Here is a 17,683-nt window from a genome sequence, read left to right as displayed (position 1 = left end):
TGACAATATTACACTATTACACACTATGTCCCTATACACTATTAAACAGTAGCACACTTAGATAAGATAAACCTCATCCGTGTGGGAAAATTCTATTAATTCACTACATTATTCCTCTATTTAAATCTGGGGACCAAAACATCTTTATCAACTATAGACCATTGTCTTTGTTTTCACAATTTTCCAAGATTCTTGATTCAAGATTCTTCGATAGTTTTATTGAAAAGAATAACCTACTGAGTGAGAGTCAGTATGGATTCAGGGCAAATCGATCTATAGCCTTAGCCTTAATGAATATATATGAAGAAATAACCACAACCGTAGATGAAAGGAATTACACAATAGGGGTGTTTATTGACTTAAAAAAAAGCATTTGATACGATTGATCATCACATTTTAATTTCTAAATTACAAACATGCGGTGTGAGCGGGGTGGCGATGAACTGGTTAAGTAGCTATCTTGAAAATAGACAACAATATGTACAACTCTCTGTTTACACATCTGAATGTATGAATATTGAATGTGTTGTCCCTCGAGGTTCGATCCTGGGGCCCATACTTTTTATTTTATATATTAATGATATATGTGAAGTGTCAAACATATTGCAATTTGTTTTATTTGCTGTCGATACAAATTTCTTCAGTTCAGGAAAATACCTTAAAAAATGTGCAGATTACATTGTAAATGAAATGTGTAAATTTACGATATGGCTTAATAACAATAAGCTACCCCTAAATTTGGAAAAAACGAAATGTATGATATTTACTAATCGAAAGAAGGACAATGTGGCATTATGTATTGACAAAGTTAATATTGTAAGAGTATCTGAGTTAAAAAATGCTGGGTGTTATGTGGGATGAGAAAATGACATGGAAACCTCATATAATGTACATAAAAAATAAGGTAGCCGAGAGTGTTTTGTTTTGAACAAGGCAAAGAATGTGCTTGATTATAATTCTATGCGAATATTATATTGTTCACTCATCCTACCATATTTGAGTTACTGTGTGGAAGTGTGGGGTAACACGTATGAAAGCAACATAAAGCCCTTATTTATATTACAGAAGAGAGCAGTAAGAATAGTTCACAATGTAGATTCGTGAGAACATACCAACGAATTATGTATTAAATCCAAACTATTGAAACTTAAAGAGTTAGCTGTAATACAGACTTTATTAGTTTTGTTTAGAGTAAAATGCAGAGTATTACAAGCAAATATACAGAGGTTGTTTGTTCCCTAAACTTTCACACCCCCTTGCAGCGTTTTGACACCTAACAGGGCCCCTACACACATACCCCCTCGAACAGAGACACAGCTCCTCAAAAAGACAGATATTTACAGCACTTTATATTTTCGCCCCAACTCTAAGCTATCATAATAATAATTAATGTGAACAATACAAAAAACATTGGGGGTAGAAAAAGAGGAAGGAAGTTAATGAACTGCCTGATGTTGGTATGGGGGAGATGGTCAGGCCATAAATATAAAATATAACACCACGTTATGCAATGATGCAGGGACATTAGCCCCTCTCATTCTTTAAATGTCCTTAATTTGGAACTTTAAAATCAGCTAGGGTGGTGAATGGTGTACAGTTTCAAAGTTTTTTATTTTCAATAAGGCCTTTTCCCCACACTCTGTGCTATTTCAGGGTACTGTGACATTAAATGGGGGTTAGATGTGCATGTTGGTAAGGGGAAGTTGACCTAAAATGCAGGCTTACCAATGCTACAGTATATGGACATTCAGGCCTTGAGGTGATCTATATCCAGAAATAAGTCTTAATTAAAGATGGTTGAAATACCCTATTGAAACAGTTAAAACAGCTTGGACAGATAGACCCTTACAAGTTATCACAAACAGTGCTGTATTTGTAATCTGTTATGTCCTAAATGTCTGGATGTAACATTAAGAATTAGAATTAGAGAATGGGGGACTCTGATGTAAACAAGACATAAGTCTTTCTATGGCATGTAACCTCTTAATTTTAGTTTTAGTCTTACGAAATAAGAAAATAAGAATCACCACCGTGTCCCAAACTGTCAATTAGTTGGTATTACACCATTTACATTTAGTCAATTAGTTGACGTTTTTATCCAAATTATAATTATAATACATCTCTGTCAGCGGTGTAACAATATTCATCAAAGTGTAGGTTAGTTTATTAGGACATATGCATGTTTATGGGGAAATCTTTTAAAATATGTGTGAAAACAGGTGAACATTGTGTGAGCTAAAAATATGCTATGAGTATAATGTTGTACAATACTTGTACATGCACATGTTACAAAGATATAAACCATTTGAATGATGACTGTAAATGTGTGTTGAGTTTGCATGTCCCCTAATCTTCACACCCCCCCCATGCTGTGTTTTAGCACCTAAGATGGGCCCTGTTCACACCCCCCGAACAGAGACACACACCTCACTGTCACACCAATCTTTTCTGTACTTTATATTTTCAGCCCAACTCTTTAAGCTATCATGTCTTTAACATTTATAATGAATGTGAATAATATAAAACACTGTAATGCAACCTTTTTAAAAGAATCTATTTTAAATAAAAACACCCGTATTAACGAAATATTCAAACCCTAGACCCTTGCATGCTAATGAAATGGTGCACTTTGGCACCCAAAGAACATTAAGGGAAACATTTGTAATTTTCTTTTTGCTTAAACACAAGTGTATAAAGATTATGTCTTTATCCAAGAAACTAATATATAGACATACATACATTTGTAATTTTCTGAACACAATTATCTAAAGATTGTGACATTGTATTTTACATTTATTTAGACTTTTGCTTAAACACATTAGACACATTACATTTGTAATTTGGAATACAGAAAATGTATTTTACATTTGGCATTTGGCATTAAGAAAACACACACAGACACATACACCCACCTTGGGGGGCCGTTTTTTCTACAGAAACGGGAAGTCGCAGAGTCATAAATCTGCTTTTGGCATATGGTTTTGAGTCATCTCATTGGCCCTAGTCATTCTCCCTCCTCCTATGACATCTACGGGGGTTGTCACTATCAGAATTTTCAGAGAACCTGCAGCTTTTCATTTCAATCTGCTGAGAGACATTTGAGAGAGGAGACAGCCTACAGTGTGGAGACACACATAGCAGGGGAGAATTCTTTCTACACACCTACAGCAAACAGACAGAGAGAGGGTATTTCTTAAGATACAAACATCACTTGGAAGAAAATACACTTTCTTAAGATACACTCACCATTTGGAATAAATGCACTTTCTACTCACAAACACACTAAATGTATTTAACATTTGGCTTTTGGCATTAAGAAAACACACACACATTTGAAATAAATGCACTTTCTGAAGAAAACACAGATTGTATTTTACATTTGGCTTTTGGCATTAAGAAAACACACACACATTTGAAATAAATGCACTTTCTGAAGAAAACACACATTGTATTTTACATTTAGCATTTGGAATACACATAATGTATTTTATTCTGAAGGATTTTTTTTTTTTTTTTTGAAAAATAAAACTTTTATTTTGAAAAAAAATCTGAAAACTCCTCCCCTTCCGTAACCAGACGGCCCACCCCTTCCGAAACCGGATGTCCCTCCCTCAAAACCGGATGTCCCGCCTCCTTACATCCTCGACCAATCAGAGAAGCCCTAGGGGGTCATAAATCATCTCAAAAGGGGGCGTGGATACACTCCATCAAACTTTGCTATATGCCCTTATAAGGTATGCCATACACCTAAGTCCCGCCCCCTTAAACCTCTCGACCAATCAGAATGCTCCAAAAAGGGGCGTCAATCAATCAAACTAAAATCAATCAATCAAACTAAAAGGGGCGTGTTTTGCATAAACTGACAGGTGCCGTATACTACCTCTCTCTCTCCCATCTCCTCCTCGCGTCTCACACAGGGCTGAACTGTGCACGGCTTTGCTCTCACTCGAGTGAGGAGGAGCGGAAGACCGCTGGTTCTCCAACATACAGCGGTGTGCTCTTCACTAAACTAAAAGGGCCGTGTTTTGCATAAACTGACAGGTGCCGTATACTACCTCTCTCTCTGATAGGAGTCCTTCCAATCGGAATATGTTGTTTCTTTATACATATGTTGGATTATGAATATGTCTTTATAGCTATGCTGCCAGGCTGGTCCGCGACCCTCCGTGCTGCGATCACCAGCGGGGAGAATATGCTCACGCGAGCCGCATCGGCTTTGCTCTCACTCGAGTGAGGAGGAGCGGAAGACCGCTGGTTCTCCAACATAAACTGTGTGCACACAGTTTAGTACCCGACAGTTTCGAACCTGTAATAAAAAGCAATAGACAGAGTAAAATAGTGCAGTGCAAAAGAAAATATAATAATAATAAAGACACCAAGACTTGGGGCTAGATCCACAAAGAATGGATTGCGCGGAGCAAGTTGCACCCTTACTTACAATTCATTATGAATTGAAAATGGGGGACCCTGATGTAAACAAGACGAAAGTCTTTCTCTGGTCTGCATCCCCTTAACAATTGTGTGTATTGAGCCGTACTGTATTGTACCAATTCTGCAATCTGTTAATAAAATGTTCATTCAATCAATCACCGTGCAGATTGATTGATTGAATGAACATTTTTATTAACAGATTGCAGAATGGGTACAATACAGTATGGCTCAATACACACAATTGTTAAGGGGATGCAGACCAGAGAAAGACTTTTGTCTCGTTTACACCAGGGTCCCCCATTTTCAATTCATAATGAGTGAGCACCTGGCTGATATTCTCTCTCTCTCTCTCTCTCTCTCTCTCTCTCTCTCTCTCTCTCTCTCTCTCTCTCTCTCTCACCCCTATCTGTCCTCTCTACTATTATTTATTTTGTATTCTTGTTTTATGATAATACTACTTGTGTAAAGGAATAATAATGAAACAAGTAGAATTTATCTGTCAATTACAGTAAGAAATGTTGACATATTTTAAGAGATAATGAGTCCCCCCAAGCTTATTTCTTTTCACTTAAGTATTTAAGTGATAGACATATTAGACACTAACTTGTTCTTTCCCTTTTAGATGACCTGGAATCTACTGGTGTAATCATCATCGGTGTTGTTTTGGTTGTTAGTGCTGTTATTGCCTGCGTTCTCCTAGCACTATACACTGTAAGAAAAAGAAAGATGCAAGAAAACGGTAAATATCTGGCATCAATGGTTTCCAAATACTTACTGTCAAATTACAGTAAAATCAAATACATTTACAGATTACAACCTTTATTTAATGGTTAATATTTTGATAAAAGGTAATTTAGTGTATTTTTATGGCATTTACACTTAAAGTAGAAAAACAAAAGTAATCTAAAATAATACAGTGAATTTCCTGTTATTTTTTTATTTTTTTTTGTATTATTTTTTTAAACAAACACAAACAAACATGACAACACACGATAAGATATACAAGCATTAGTTGATAGTGCACATCCAATGAAATCATAGTTAATTGTCTTATATAGGATATACCCTTAATACCTGTTATCTAAAAACCTACACACATATGCTCCAGCTCGTACCCCCCCCCTCCCGGACCCCCCATTGGATAATCCATCCACTTTCCCTCGCTCCTAACCAGACATTACCATTATATGCTAGCTTTTATTTTCTCCACCACTTCTAACCACAATGTCATTTTGGATTTATTGAGACCCAAAATTCTAGCTGTAGATATTTCTTGATAGATCACATCGAGATATGTAATAATCCAGACCTTTCGGCACATTTTCTCCGGTTGGAACCATCGTGATGCTATCAGCTTTTTAGCCACTGTGATACCCGATAAAACCAATCTCTTTAGCTGTGGATGTACTGCACACTCAAAAACATCATTCAGCAGTAATACAGAGGGGTGTACAGGTATATTCCAGGTTAAGAGATTTGATAATTGCTGGGTCACCTCTTTCCAGAATACATTTATTTTTTACAGTGTACTGCTTAGGCATAATACCAACCAAAGGAAAAAACTAAATCTTTCATTGTTGACTCACTTTTCATAAATTTTGTGTGTGTTGCAGGAATACTCCAACATGATGTGGCATATTCCCTTCCCCCACCCAGCGAGGGTGAGGAGGGATCTCAAAAGTCTCTGATCAGTGCGTCTGCTCATTTCCACGTTGTGTCTTAATCTAACTTGTACATGGGTACCTTAGTCGTATAGTGTATCTTGTAGACCAGGCCCATTGCAAGTTGCTGTACTCTGTCGTCTACTCTAAGCCATCCTAGGTTGTCAAAGTGGGCAGGGGTGAGGTGGGTTCTAGGAGTAAGGTCAAGCAGTAGTCTGACCAGTTTGTTTTGAGATGTTTGTAGTCTTGTTTTTAATAATTTAAAAAAAAAATCCGTTCATTTTACTGCTTTATTTCAGACAGGCCCGACAGAGAGGAAGGTTGGGAGAATTCATGGGGGAAAGACATGCGGGAAAGGTCGCTGGGAGTCGAACCCGGGACGTCCGCGTTGCACTGCAGCGCAGCTACGTGGTGCGCCACCCTGGTGCCCCTGTAGTCTTGCTTTTAGGGCTTTTGAGGTGCTTTAGTACCATGAGGTGCAAGCATAGTCATAGTACCCTTGAATGAGTGCTCCTGTTAAGAGTCTTCAGGGTATTCTTGTTTACCAGAGAGGAGATCCGGTGGGCTGTGTCCTTAGTCAACAAAGGTTTCTCTATTCCGAAACTGCCTGAGGCCCAAGGTCTTGTTGGCATTGACCCATTTGATCCCTCATCAAAACCAACGTCTTCTGTGGGTCAGCAGCAGCAGTCCAGTTACCCGTCATCTCATCTGCCATGTCTCATCAAGTGGTGACTGAAACATAGCATGAGCGACCTCTACTGGTGTATGAAGGAATTCCCATTACTATTTGAAGAACCACTTGAACTCCTCAACGTTTCGCTGGTATACTATTCAAAGAAAAGTTATTGGTTTCATACCAAATCTAATTAAATGGTTCCAGATTAGAGCCCATGGGTTCTTCAGTGATTTTATATGCATCTGCTGTAGCACCTGAGTGGAGGTGGAGGCTCCTAACACAGAGACTGTTGTGTGCAGACCTTTCTGGAGGCTCCTAACACAGAGACTTGTTGTGTGCAGACCTTTCTGGGGGCTCATGACACAGAGACTGTTGTGTGTAGACCTTTCTGGAGGCTCATGACACAGATGTTGTGTGCAGACCTTTCTGGAGGCTCATGACACAGATGTGTGCAGACCTTTCTGGAGGCTCATGACACAGAGACTGTTGTGTGCAGACCTTTCTGGGGGCTCATGACACAGAGACTGTTGTGTGCAGACCTTTCTGGAGGCTCATGACACTGATGTTGTGTGCAGACCTTTCTGGGGGCTCATGACACAGAGACTGTTGTGTGCAGACCTTTCTGGAGGCTCATGACACTGATGTTGTGTGCAGACCTTTCTGGAGGCTCATAACACAGAGACTGTTGCGTGCAGACCTTTCTGGAGGCTCATAACACAGAGACTGTTGTGTGTAGACATTTCTGGAGGCTAATATAATAATTTAGGACCTGCTCAGAGGTCATTAATCGGCATGCATGCAATGCATGTATGCGATTCGTCTCTGCGATTAACCCATCCCGTCATCCTTCCCCCCCAAGGGCAGCCGGGAGCAGACAGGTGCAACGTGAGCCGCACCAGGGGACCAATCCAAGTGCTCCTGTCCGTCTTCGTCAAGGACGCCACAGCGTTAGCGATCTTGTTGTTGTGCATGTTTTTCCATTGGGTTTATCTTATCGGGGGGGGGGGGGGGGGGGGGGGGACCCTTGCGAGCACGGGGAGAACATGCAAACTCCACACAGAAAGGCCTGGGAGATACCCCACCTGGGTAACTGGCATCATGGAAACCTGGTCCCCAAGCGGGAATCGAACCCTGGACCTTCTTGCTGTGAGGCGACAGTGTTAACCACTACACCACCGGCTCATGACACTGATGTTGTGTGCAGACCTTTCTGGAGGCTCATAACACAGAGACTGTTGTGTGCAGACCTTTCTGAAATTTCATCAATGACAAAACTAAGGAAAACAAAAATAAACCATGTGAACTTTGGAAATTACTCAATAATCAACTAGGCTGCAGTAAAAAACTTAAAACCAGGTTCTCAAACATAAACATAAAGACGGACAACACGTTCATCACAGACAAGCTGGATGTAGCCAATTACTTAACAAACATAGCCACAACACTGGTAAACAAACTACCCTCCCACTCAGGGCATTATGGGGTAGAACACATAGTAGCATACTACAAGAACCTAGGGGTCCACAAAGATGACTTCAAACTGGAAATGGTAACTACAGATGAGGTACTCAAAAAACTGAGCACCCTCCAACCAAACAAGGCCACTGGCCATGACAACATCCCCTCCAAATTCCTCAGAGACTCAGCAGCCACCATCACCCCAGTCATCACACACATAATAAACCTCTCCATAAAACAGGGACACGTCCCCAAGGACTTCAAAATTGCGAGAGTAACACCCCTGCACAAAAAGGGCAGCAAATTAGACCCAGGCAACTACCGCCCTGTTTCTATCCTTACATCCATCTCGAAAGTCATGGAAAAAATAGTATACGAACAGGTCGAAAAGTACCTTGCGGAAAAAAATCGAATCTACGAATTCCAATCTGGCTACAGAACATCCCACTCCACTGACACATGCCTTCTCTATTTGAACGACCACATCAAACAAGAGGTGGACGCGGGCAAATACTGCGGCATGGTCATGCTGGACCTACAAATGGCCTTCGACACTGTCAATCACACCATTCTGATTGACAAGCTAAAAGCAATTGGTTTTGATAGTCTATCAGTGAGCTGGATACAATCCTACCTGGAGGGGAGAGAACAGATGGTGGAGGTAAACGGTACCCTACCCCCCCCCCCCCCCCCCTCCCAGTGAGCTGTGGTGTTCCACAAGGAAGCATACTAGGACCGCTACTGTTGTCAGCTTGTGACTGCAACCTGCAAACCTGTTCCTGTTTGCGGACGACTCAGCCCTGCTGGTCTCTGACAAGAACAAGTTACAGGTTGAAAAAACCCTCAGCTCGGAACTAGGCAAAATCTGCATATGGCTCGCCGATAACAAACTATCATTACACATGGGCAAAACAGAGTCCATTCTCTTCGGTTCAAATAACAAACTCAGCAAGACCGACGGCTTCTCAGTTACAGTGGGTGACAATATTGTCACAAGGAAAGATGAAATTACCTACGTGGGCTAATCTTTCCTGTGACAAAATGGCATCCAATGTAATAAAAAAAGTCAACCAACGAACTCGATTCTTGTACCGGATCTCCTCTCTGGTAAACAAGAATACCCTGAAGACTCTGGCAGGAGCACCACTCATTCAAGGGTACTAGGACTATGCTTGCACCTCATGGTACCAAAGCACCTCAAAGGCACTAAAAACCAAATTACAAACATCTCAAAACAAACTAGTCAGACTACTGCTTGACCTGACTCCTAGAACCCACCTCACCCCTGCCCACTTTGACAACCTAGGATGGCTTAGAGACGACAGAGTACAGAAACTTGCAATGGGCCTGGTCTACAAGATACACTACACGACCAAGGTACCCATGTACATGTCAAAATACTTCCTAAAGGTCAGTGAATACCACGATCACAACACCAGAGGGAGCTCCACAAATCATGTCAAACCCAGATTCGGCTCAAACAAGGGACTAAACACGTTTCACAATTATGCCACATCAATGTGGAACGCCCTACCCAAAGCTGTAAAGGAATGTGAATCACTACCCACTTTCAAAGAACACCTACGGGAGACTGCAATTCGAAACTGGCCCCTACAAATGGCCTAACCCAGTTGTATAGTAAATGACCAAGTATGGCTTTGTCAATATTCCAATGTACAATGTATGTACAGTGTCCCCCACCCAGCCCACCCCACCTCCAATGTACAGTCCCCCACCCAACCCCACCTACCCAACCTCCTCCAATGTAGTTTCTACGTCAAATGTATATACACTCTCTTCTGGACACTTTTTGTATCACAAACAGTACTGTATTTGCAAATCTGGTATGTCATAAATGTATAGATGTAGCAGTACTGTCTATCTGTATGTTGTGTGTCATATATGTTATGATGAGTTGAAAAAAATGGGGGACCCTGATGTAAACAAGACGAAAGTCTTTCTCTGGTCTGCATCCCCTTAACAATTGTATGTATTGAGCTGTACTTTACTGTACCCATTCTGCAATCTGTTAATAAACTTTTCAATCAATCAATTCTGGAGGCTCATAACACTGATGTTGTGTGCAGACCTTTCTGAAGGCTCATAACACAGAGACTGTTGTGTGCAGACATTTCTGGAGGCTCATGACACTGATGTTGTGTGCAGACCTTTCTGGAGGCAGTGGCAAACAAAACATGAGCTGTGTTGAACTATACAGGTAGCCTCTTTGTAGTGGTGTGCACCTGGTACACAAGATAGGGATTCCATGCTTTTTGCCTAGTGCAGCAATCAATTGGGACCTTCTGACTGAGCCCAATATACAAGTTTTAAAGATAATATTTAATAAAGATAGTCTATTTTTTTGTAACTGCCTGTTGTTTTGTGGTGGATGCTCTAAGGCAGGGGTTCTCAACGTTTTAATGACTGAGGGCCAATTCAGGGACCCAACAATGGGTCGAGGGCTGCCCCAAGAAAAAAACGTAATGTACCTGCAATGATGATAGTGATGATGGCTAAAGTTGAAAAGATGAGCAAAGTGGAATCCTTGGCTACATCAACCTACGCCAAATGTATGAAAAGTAAGTACATTTTATTTTAACTACAGTAAAAAAAAGATACTGTTCGTCAAACTACGTAAAAAAATAAATAAAAAATGCACCACAGGCGTGGCATTCCCGTCGCCGTGCATGACGGTGTGAGTGGCACGCAGGCTGTTTGTGTTTTCCTTCGGTCATGACATGCTTCATCAGGGGGTGTGTCTTGGATGGGGATATGGTGGGGATTGATATGTGGGGTGTTTGGGGGACTGGCTGTTCCGGGGGGGTTCACATGCCTTCGAGCAACACTGTACTTATTGTACTTATTTTATGCCTATTCTTATATCTGCACATTCATGTTGAACTACTTTTATTGTCTTTTATACCTATTCTTATGTCTGCAATTTATGCATTGTTTTTATTCTGTCAACTGTATGCTGATTTTATGCCTATGTTCATTTTATACTATTTGCTGTGAGGCACTTTGGGCTCTGGTCCATGTGTGAAAGGTGCTATATATATATAGTTATTCATATTTATTATTATTGTAACTGAGGGGTACAATTCCCTGACTGTATTGATAAGTATGGTATCATTAAACCACTACCGCTTTATGTACTTTAACTACTGGCCATACAGTACACGATATCTAAATATGATGAACACTTTCCCACCATGAAACCAGGTCCACACAAAGGTAATAATCCAATATTTAATATATAGCAAAAGGTACATATAATATTCACCATTACATTTATGATTTGAATGCTCTTGTAAGGCAAATGAGTACTCGTAGGCAAATCAACACTGAATGTCCAATCTCTGGTTACGCAGGAAGCAAGTATACAACCTGGCTCTTAAGGAATTATATCTATGGTCACTTAATGATTATAGCTGGATATACTGTAGGGGTCCTGCCGGTTGTAAGCCAGTAGGGGGGGTAGGAGAGCCGTCGGCCGTATCCCGTCTGGTCAACGATTTCTAGGGAGACTTCACGTACAGAAGACAGTGCAGTAGAATCTTGATCCACAGATGAATACACCTTGGCTCTCTTGTAGGCTGTAGCTGTAGCTGTAGCTCCACAGTGAAGAAGAAGCGAGGCGACCTCAGTCTGGTCTGAGCGCCGTCTCACCTTGACTCCTTTCGGGGTAGATCCAACACTCACCGGTGCTGGCGATTATCCGCTCCACAAATCAAAGTACCAAAGCAAATATATATTCCATGCCGCATAGGGCTCAGCAGTCGTCGGGTAGGTAATCCAATGTACAGGTCCACTCGGTCCTCGCCTAGAACTCCTCGGATGAAAGCACCACGTGTGGTCTGCCCAACCTGGTTAAGACTCTAGATAACACGAGGAAGCGATGGGGGTGCTACTCACTTTAGAACTCTAACCGCACGATGCACCATACATAATAGACTATTATTACTTAATAGAAATACGGTGCCAAACTCTGGCAATTCAGCTATTAATTCGCACGAGGTCTCAATGCTACTCTAAGGCCAAACAGGCCATACTACACCGCACGCGGTATCGTGGGGTGAGGCTTCACGTTCTGTTACTTAGTTGGGTAGAAGGGTAAAGGACTAAGAGGAATTCTACATTTCTTGCGCCATATTTATATGCACGGTGGACAAATAGTGCCACTCTGCTTTCGGTAGCCGTATTCCTGCGCGGAGCCGGGGCTAGTAAGGGCATGTCTCGTCGGTACCTTTGAACTTGAACGCCAGGGGCTGGTCCCTGGCGCCTGGTCCTTTTGTCCAATAAGAGAATGAACTATTATGGGCTGTAGTAGAATAAAGGAATATTCCGAGTATATGTACAAGGAATATACAAGGGATATCAAACGATATACAAATACTATTCAATATATATCCATAAATAAATATATATATTTGGTTTAATCTGATCCTTCACAACAGCCGCCCCCTAATTAGTCCCACCTAATTAGCTAAGCAGAGACAGATTAACCGCACTGTCCACTACTCAATGTCCGCTGTAAGGGTCAGTCAACTCACAAAGTCATAGGGTCATGGTCGTCATCGATAGTATCGGGGAGCCTTGGCAGTTCTATTAGCCTCGCCACGGGTCGGGTGTAAGTCCGTCCTTGGACGAGCACTTCAGCTGCTCGGACCTTTCCATCGGCACCGGTGATCACTTTGCTTACGCGGCCAGCCGGCCACATAGCTCTGGGTAGTGACTGGTCGATAATCATGATGACTGTTCCTTCTGTCAAATTGTCTCTCTCTTTTACCCACTTCTGGCGGGTCTGTAGAGACGGTAGGTAGTGGAGTAGGAAGCTGTTCCAAAACTTGTCAGCCAGTACTTGACTGTACCTCCACATTCTTCGGCCGTTCGCTTCTTCAGGCCTGTACATTGTCTGTGGTAGCGCGGGGTCCAGCCGCCCCATCAAGAGTGTGTTGGGGGTGACTGGGTCGACATCTGCTACATCACTTGAGACGTAACCGAGGGGCTTTGAGTTCAATACTCCCTCAATCTCCGTGAGGACTGTCATTAGGACTTCTTCCGCCACGGTCTGGGCCCCAAGCACGGCGTACAGGGCTGTCTTTATGGAACGTACTTCTCGTTCCCAGGTTCCACCGAAGTGAGGTGCGTTCGGGGGATTAAACTGGAAGTCAATCTGGGATGGAGCGAGGTGGGTCTTAAGTTCTGGGCCCATAGCTTGGAAGCTCTCTCTCAGCTCTCTTTCTCCGCCTTTGAAGTTTGTCCCGTGATCCGACAACAATGTAGACGGTTTTCCTTTCCGTGATGTGAATCTTCGGAAGGCCATAAGGAATGAGTCTGTGCTCATGGTTGGAAGGAGTTCGATATGTATCGCTCTGGTGGTCATGCATTTGAATACAATACCCCACCGCTTCTCGGTTCCTCTTCCTCTCTTTATATACAGCGGGCCGAAACAGTCCATACCGGTGGAGTGAAAAGGCTTGTCGCCGAGTCGGAGGCGACAGGGAGGTAGGTCAGCCATCCGGGGTATACTGGGCTGCGCGCGCCACTTACGGCAGTCTAGACAGGTTCGCTGGAAGCGCCGCACTGCTTCTCTCCCTTGCAGTATCCAATAACGACGTCTGATCTCCGCGAAGACTCTCTCTGCCCCGGCGTGATGCACATCCTCGTCGTATTTCTTTATGATCAGCTCTGTGACCTTATGTCGGCTGTTCAAGACTATCGGGTACTTAACGTCATCCGGTAGGTCTGGGGCTCTCCGCCGACGACCACCCACTCTGATGAGATTATGGGCGTCGCTCTCGGGGGCTAGGTGGAGCAGTCTGCTGTCTGATGGGACGGGCTTTGCTCCCTGTAGACAGGTTAGCTCATCGGGGAACGAGTCTCTCTGGGCTCGTTGTAGTAGAAGGAGTTCTGTTTCTTCGTAGTCAGCTGCTGAAATGTCAGTTGTGGGCTGAACCTCTGGGTGGTGCCACAGAAATGTCTTTAGCTGCGCACTCTCTAGGGTGAGGCAATCGTCTAGAACCGGGTCTGTGGGGACGAGTGTGTGTGTCAACCCACAGAACATAGGTTTCTTGTTCTCTGCCTCCTCTTTACTCGCCTCCCGTGGGGTGGGTGTAGGCCACTCTTCTTCCGGGAGCTTGAGGAACTCTGGCCCGTCACTGTAGAGGTTGTGACGAGTGAGGTCATCCAGGGACATTCCCCGGGTGATGACGTCAGCTGGGTTGTGTTTGGTGTCCACATACCTCCAGCTGGTTACTTCTGTTAACTCTTGAATCTCGGTGACTCTGACTCCCACGAAGACCTTGTATCTGCACGAATCAGACCGGATCCATGTGAGTACGGTCGTGGAGTCTGACCACAAGATTGTTCTTTGCACCGGGATGGTGAGTTCACGTTGGATTAACGTGGCGAGCTGCGCTCCTGCTAGGGCTGCGCAGAGCTCTAGACGCGGGATAGATTGTTGCTTGCGTGGGGCTATTCTTGAGCGAGCCAGGATGAAGGCAGTATGTATTTCTCCTCCCTCCTCTCGGGCACGCAAGTAAGCCACCGAACCGTAGGCTACTTCGGAGGCGTCGCTGAATACGTGCAGGTCGATCTTGCATGTCTCTGGCCTCACTGTGGGTGGGAAGTAGCTGCGGCGTATATTAACACCTGGGAGTGAGCGGAGTTCCGTCTCCCACTCTCTCCATGTGGATGCAAGGTGTTCGGGTATGGGATCGTCCCAGCCCTGGTCTTTGTCCCATAGCGCTCTTACAATCATCTTTGCCCTGGTGGTGTAAGGTAGAATACATCCCAACGGGTCATATTGTCTGGCGAGTGTTCTGTATACACTCCGTCTGGTGGTCGGTATTGCCGTCGACCTTCCCTGCTCCTTGGTCAGGGGTTTGTGTCTATAATGGAGCGAGTCTGTTTTGAAGCGCCAGACTAGTCCTAGTGTCATTTCTTGGGCTTCTCCTGGGATGGTCGCCATCCAGGTGTCGCTGCTCGCGGCCTTGTCCTCGGGGGAGAGGCTGCGCAGTACTTGCGGGTCGCTGCTGGCCCACTGCCTGAGATCAAAGCCGCCTTTGATCAGGGAGGCGCGGAGCTTGAGTAGGAGAGCCTCGGCTTCTTCTGGCGTCGAGACGCTTTGTAAACAGTTGTCCACGTAGAAACAATTTGTCACACTTTGTTGGACCTCTTCATCTGCTGCTGGGTCCTCTGCGACGTGCTTTTGCAGTGCAAACAATACTGGGGGGTCGCTGCTGGCCCGCTGCGGAGATCAAAGCCGTCTTTGATCAGGGAGGCGCGGAGCAGCGCACGACGTCGCCAGTCAATTTTCTTTATGTGTCCCGCTGTGATTAGTTTGTTAATCTCAGCGCGGTACACAGCCTCTTGAGCGGGGTCTTTGGCTAGGCGCCGCTCTGTGTTCAATAGATACCGCTCCGTCGCCTCTTTTGTGGCGTGAAAGGTGAGCATTCCCTCTCGCCTCAGGAGTGGAGTTGCGTATCTCATCACTCCGTTGACGTTGACTCTCTTTGTCCCGTGCTCGAGGAGGGCTATAGCGTAGATATCTTCCTTAGAACGAATGTCTTTCTTTTCGTTCTTAAAGGGCATTGTCTCTAGTGTCCATAGCCTCTCGACATGCTGCAGGAGTGTGGTGTCTCCTTCTGTCGCTCTGGAGTGGAGGCAGCTAGTGGCTGCTGTTCGGTTAAGAGACTTGGCGAGGGGGCCTTGTAATGTCCATCCTAGGCGGGTCTCGACTGCTGCAGGACAACCTCTGGGTCCTGTATGGACCCGGTCTATCGGGACTATGAGGTCTGCATGGTCGGGGTGGCACCGTCTATGAGCGGGATAGGGAGTTGACGCAGGTGCACATATTTATCCATCAGCTTGGCGATGGGGTAGGTGTACTGCGAGAGTCCTATTTCTTGGCTGGTGAAAGCATTAGTAATCCTATACCGTCTCTCGGGCTGCCCGCTTGCTGCGATAGTGAAGGATACATTCTCGCCCTTTATCGTCTTTAGATCTCTTCTTATTGTCCGAATCGTCATCTGGTTCTCGCTTCCCCGCAGCCCCAGCTGGGCCGCAGCGGACGCGAGGAGAAGGGTCTTCTCTGACCCGTCATCAAGGACGGCGTAAGTGTCCATGATCTTATCTTGGTAACTCAGTGTTACACGGACCACCTTTAAGAGCACCTGGGCGCCGCTGCTGCTAGCGGGGTCAATGTACATAACACTTGCCTTTGTGCTGCTGGATGGTGCAGGCTTTCTTTTGTTACTGTCGTGTAGGACATCCAGATGGGCTCCGTCACACCGACTACACCTCTTCTTTAGGCGGCACTCGGCTGCCATGTGACTGCGCGCACATCGGTAACAGCGCCTGTTGGACTTTATCCAGTGACTCACTTCTTCAGCGGTCATCTTCTTGAACTGGTCACATTGTGACAACCAGTGTTCCTTCTCGCAGTACGGGCACACCATCTTCCACTTCTCTTTCATCGAGGGGGTACTGTGGTTCTTGCTGCTCGGTACTGATTCTGATTGGTGCATGACAGTCACCGATCTTCGGCCATCGTTTACTCTCCTAGGTCCCTCTCTGGAGCTTGGTGTGCTCCGCACGAACGTATCCAGCCGTAGGCTGCTGACTTCTCTCGCCAGGAAGTCGGCTAGGTCTAGGAGGGATGGCTCGGGACCGTTAGGATCACGGTGGTCTCTTTGCCGCCTGAAGCGCTCCTGTCGGGCGGGCGGCAGCTTCTCTAAAATCCTCTCGACGTTCGAGTTTGCGTATAGTTCGTGCATACCCTTTTCTCGTTGCGCCCCCAGCATCCCTACCAGGGATTGTACTTTGATAGACAGGTCGTCTAGTGAGCGATTGTCTGTTGCTGGGGGTAGGCGGTCAATATGCCTTATCTCTTGTATTACGTAATCCCATATACGTCCATATCTTTGGTCTAGTGCTGCTAGAGCCGCGGTGTATGGGGTAGTAGAGGTGGCATAGGCCAGCGCTATGTTGTGCGCTCTGGGCACTTTCAGGTGCTTCAATAGGATCGCATACTTGTGGCGTTCATCAGCTACATCCACCATCATTGTCTCTAAGCACATCCGTAGCTCCGTGTACTGTGCTCGGTTCTCATGGGTGAAGTCTGGAAACGTCGGTGTGCCAATGTATGACGCCATGGATGGCTGGCACATCGGTGAGCGTTGGAAGAGAGGCCTCCTGGGCGAGTCTCTTCTTACGCCTCTCGGTGGGCTGGTACTGGCAGGGTACCATGGCCCGCTGGTCCAGGTGCTATTCCTCGGGACTGGTCGTGCGTCATGCTCACCCGTGAATCGAGTCGGGGGTCTGTAGCGCAGAGCCGCGGGGGTATAGCCTGGGCTGTACTGGACCTCCTGGTCCTGGGGAGTAATGTGCTGTTGTCGGGCTTGACTCTCCTCTTCTCCCTCTTCTTCTTCTGCCAGGTCTCCTAGATCCTGTA

This window comes from Notolepis coatsorum (assembly GCF_963971535.1).
Source record: "Notolepis coatsorum genome assembly, contig: SCAFFOLD_461, whole genome shotgun sequence".
Classification (NCBI taxonomy): domain Eukaryota; kingdom Metazoa; phylum Chordata; class Actinopteri; order Aulopiformes; family Paralepididae; genus Notolepis; species Notolepis coatsorum.
Note: the sequence above shows the minus strand (reverse complement) of the source record.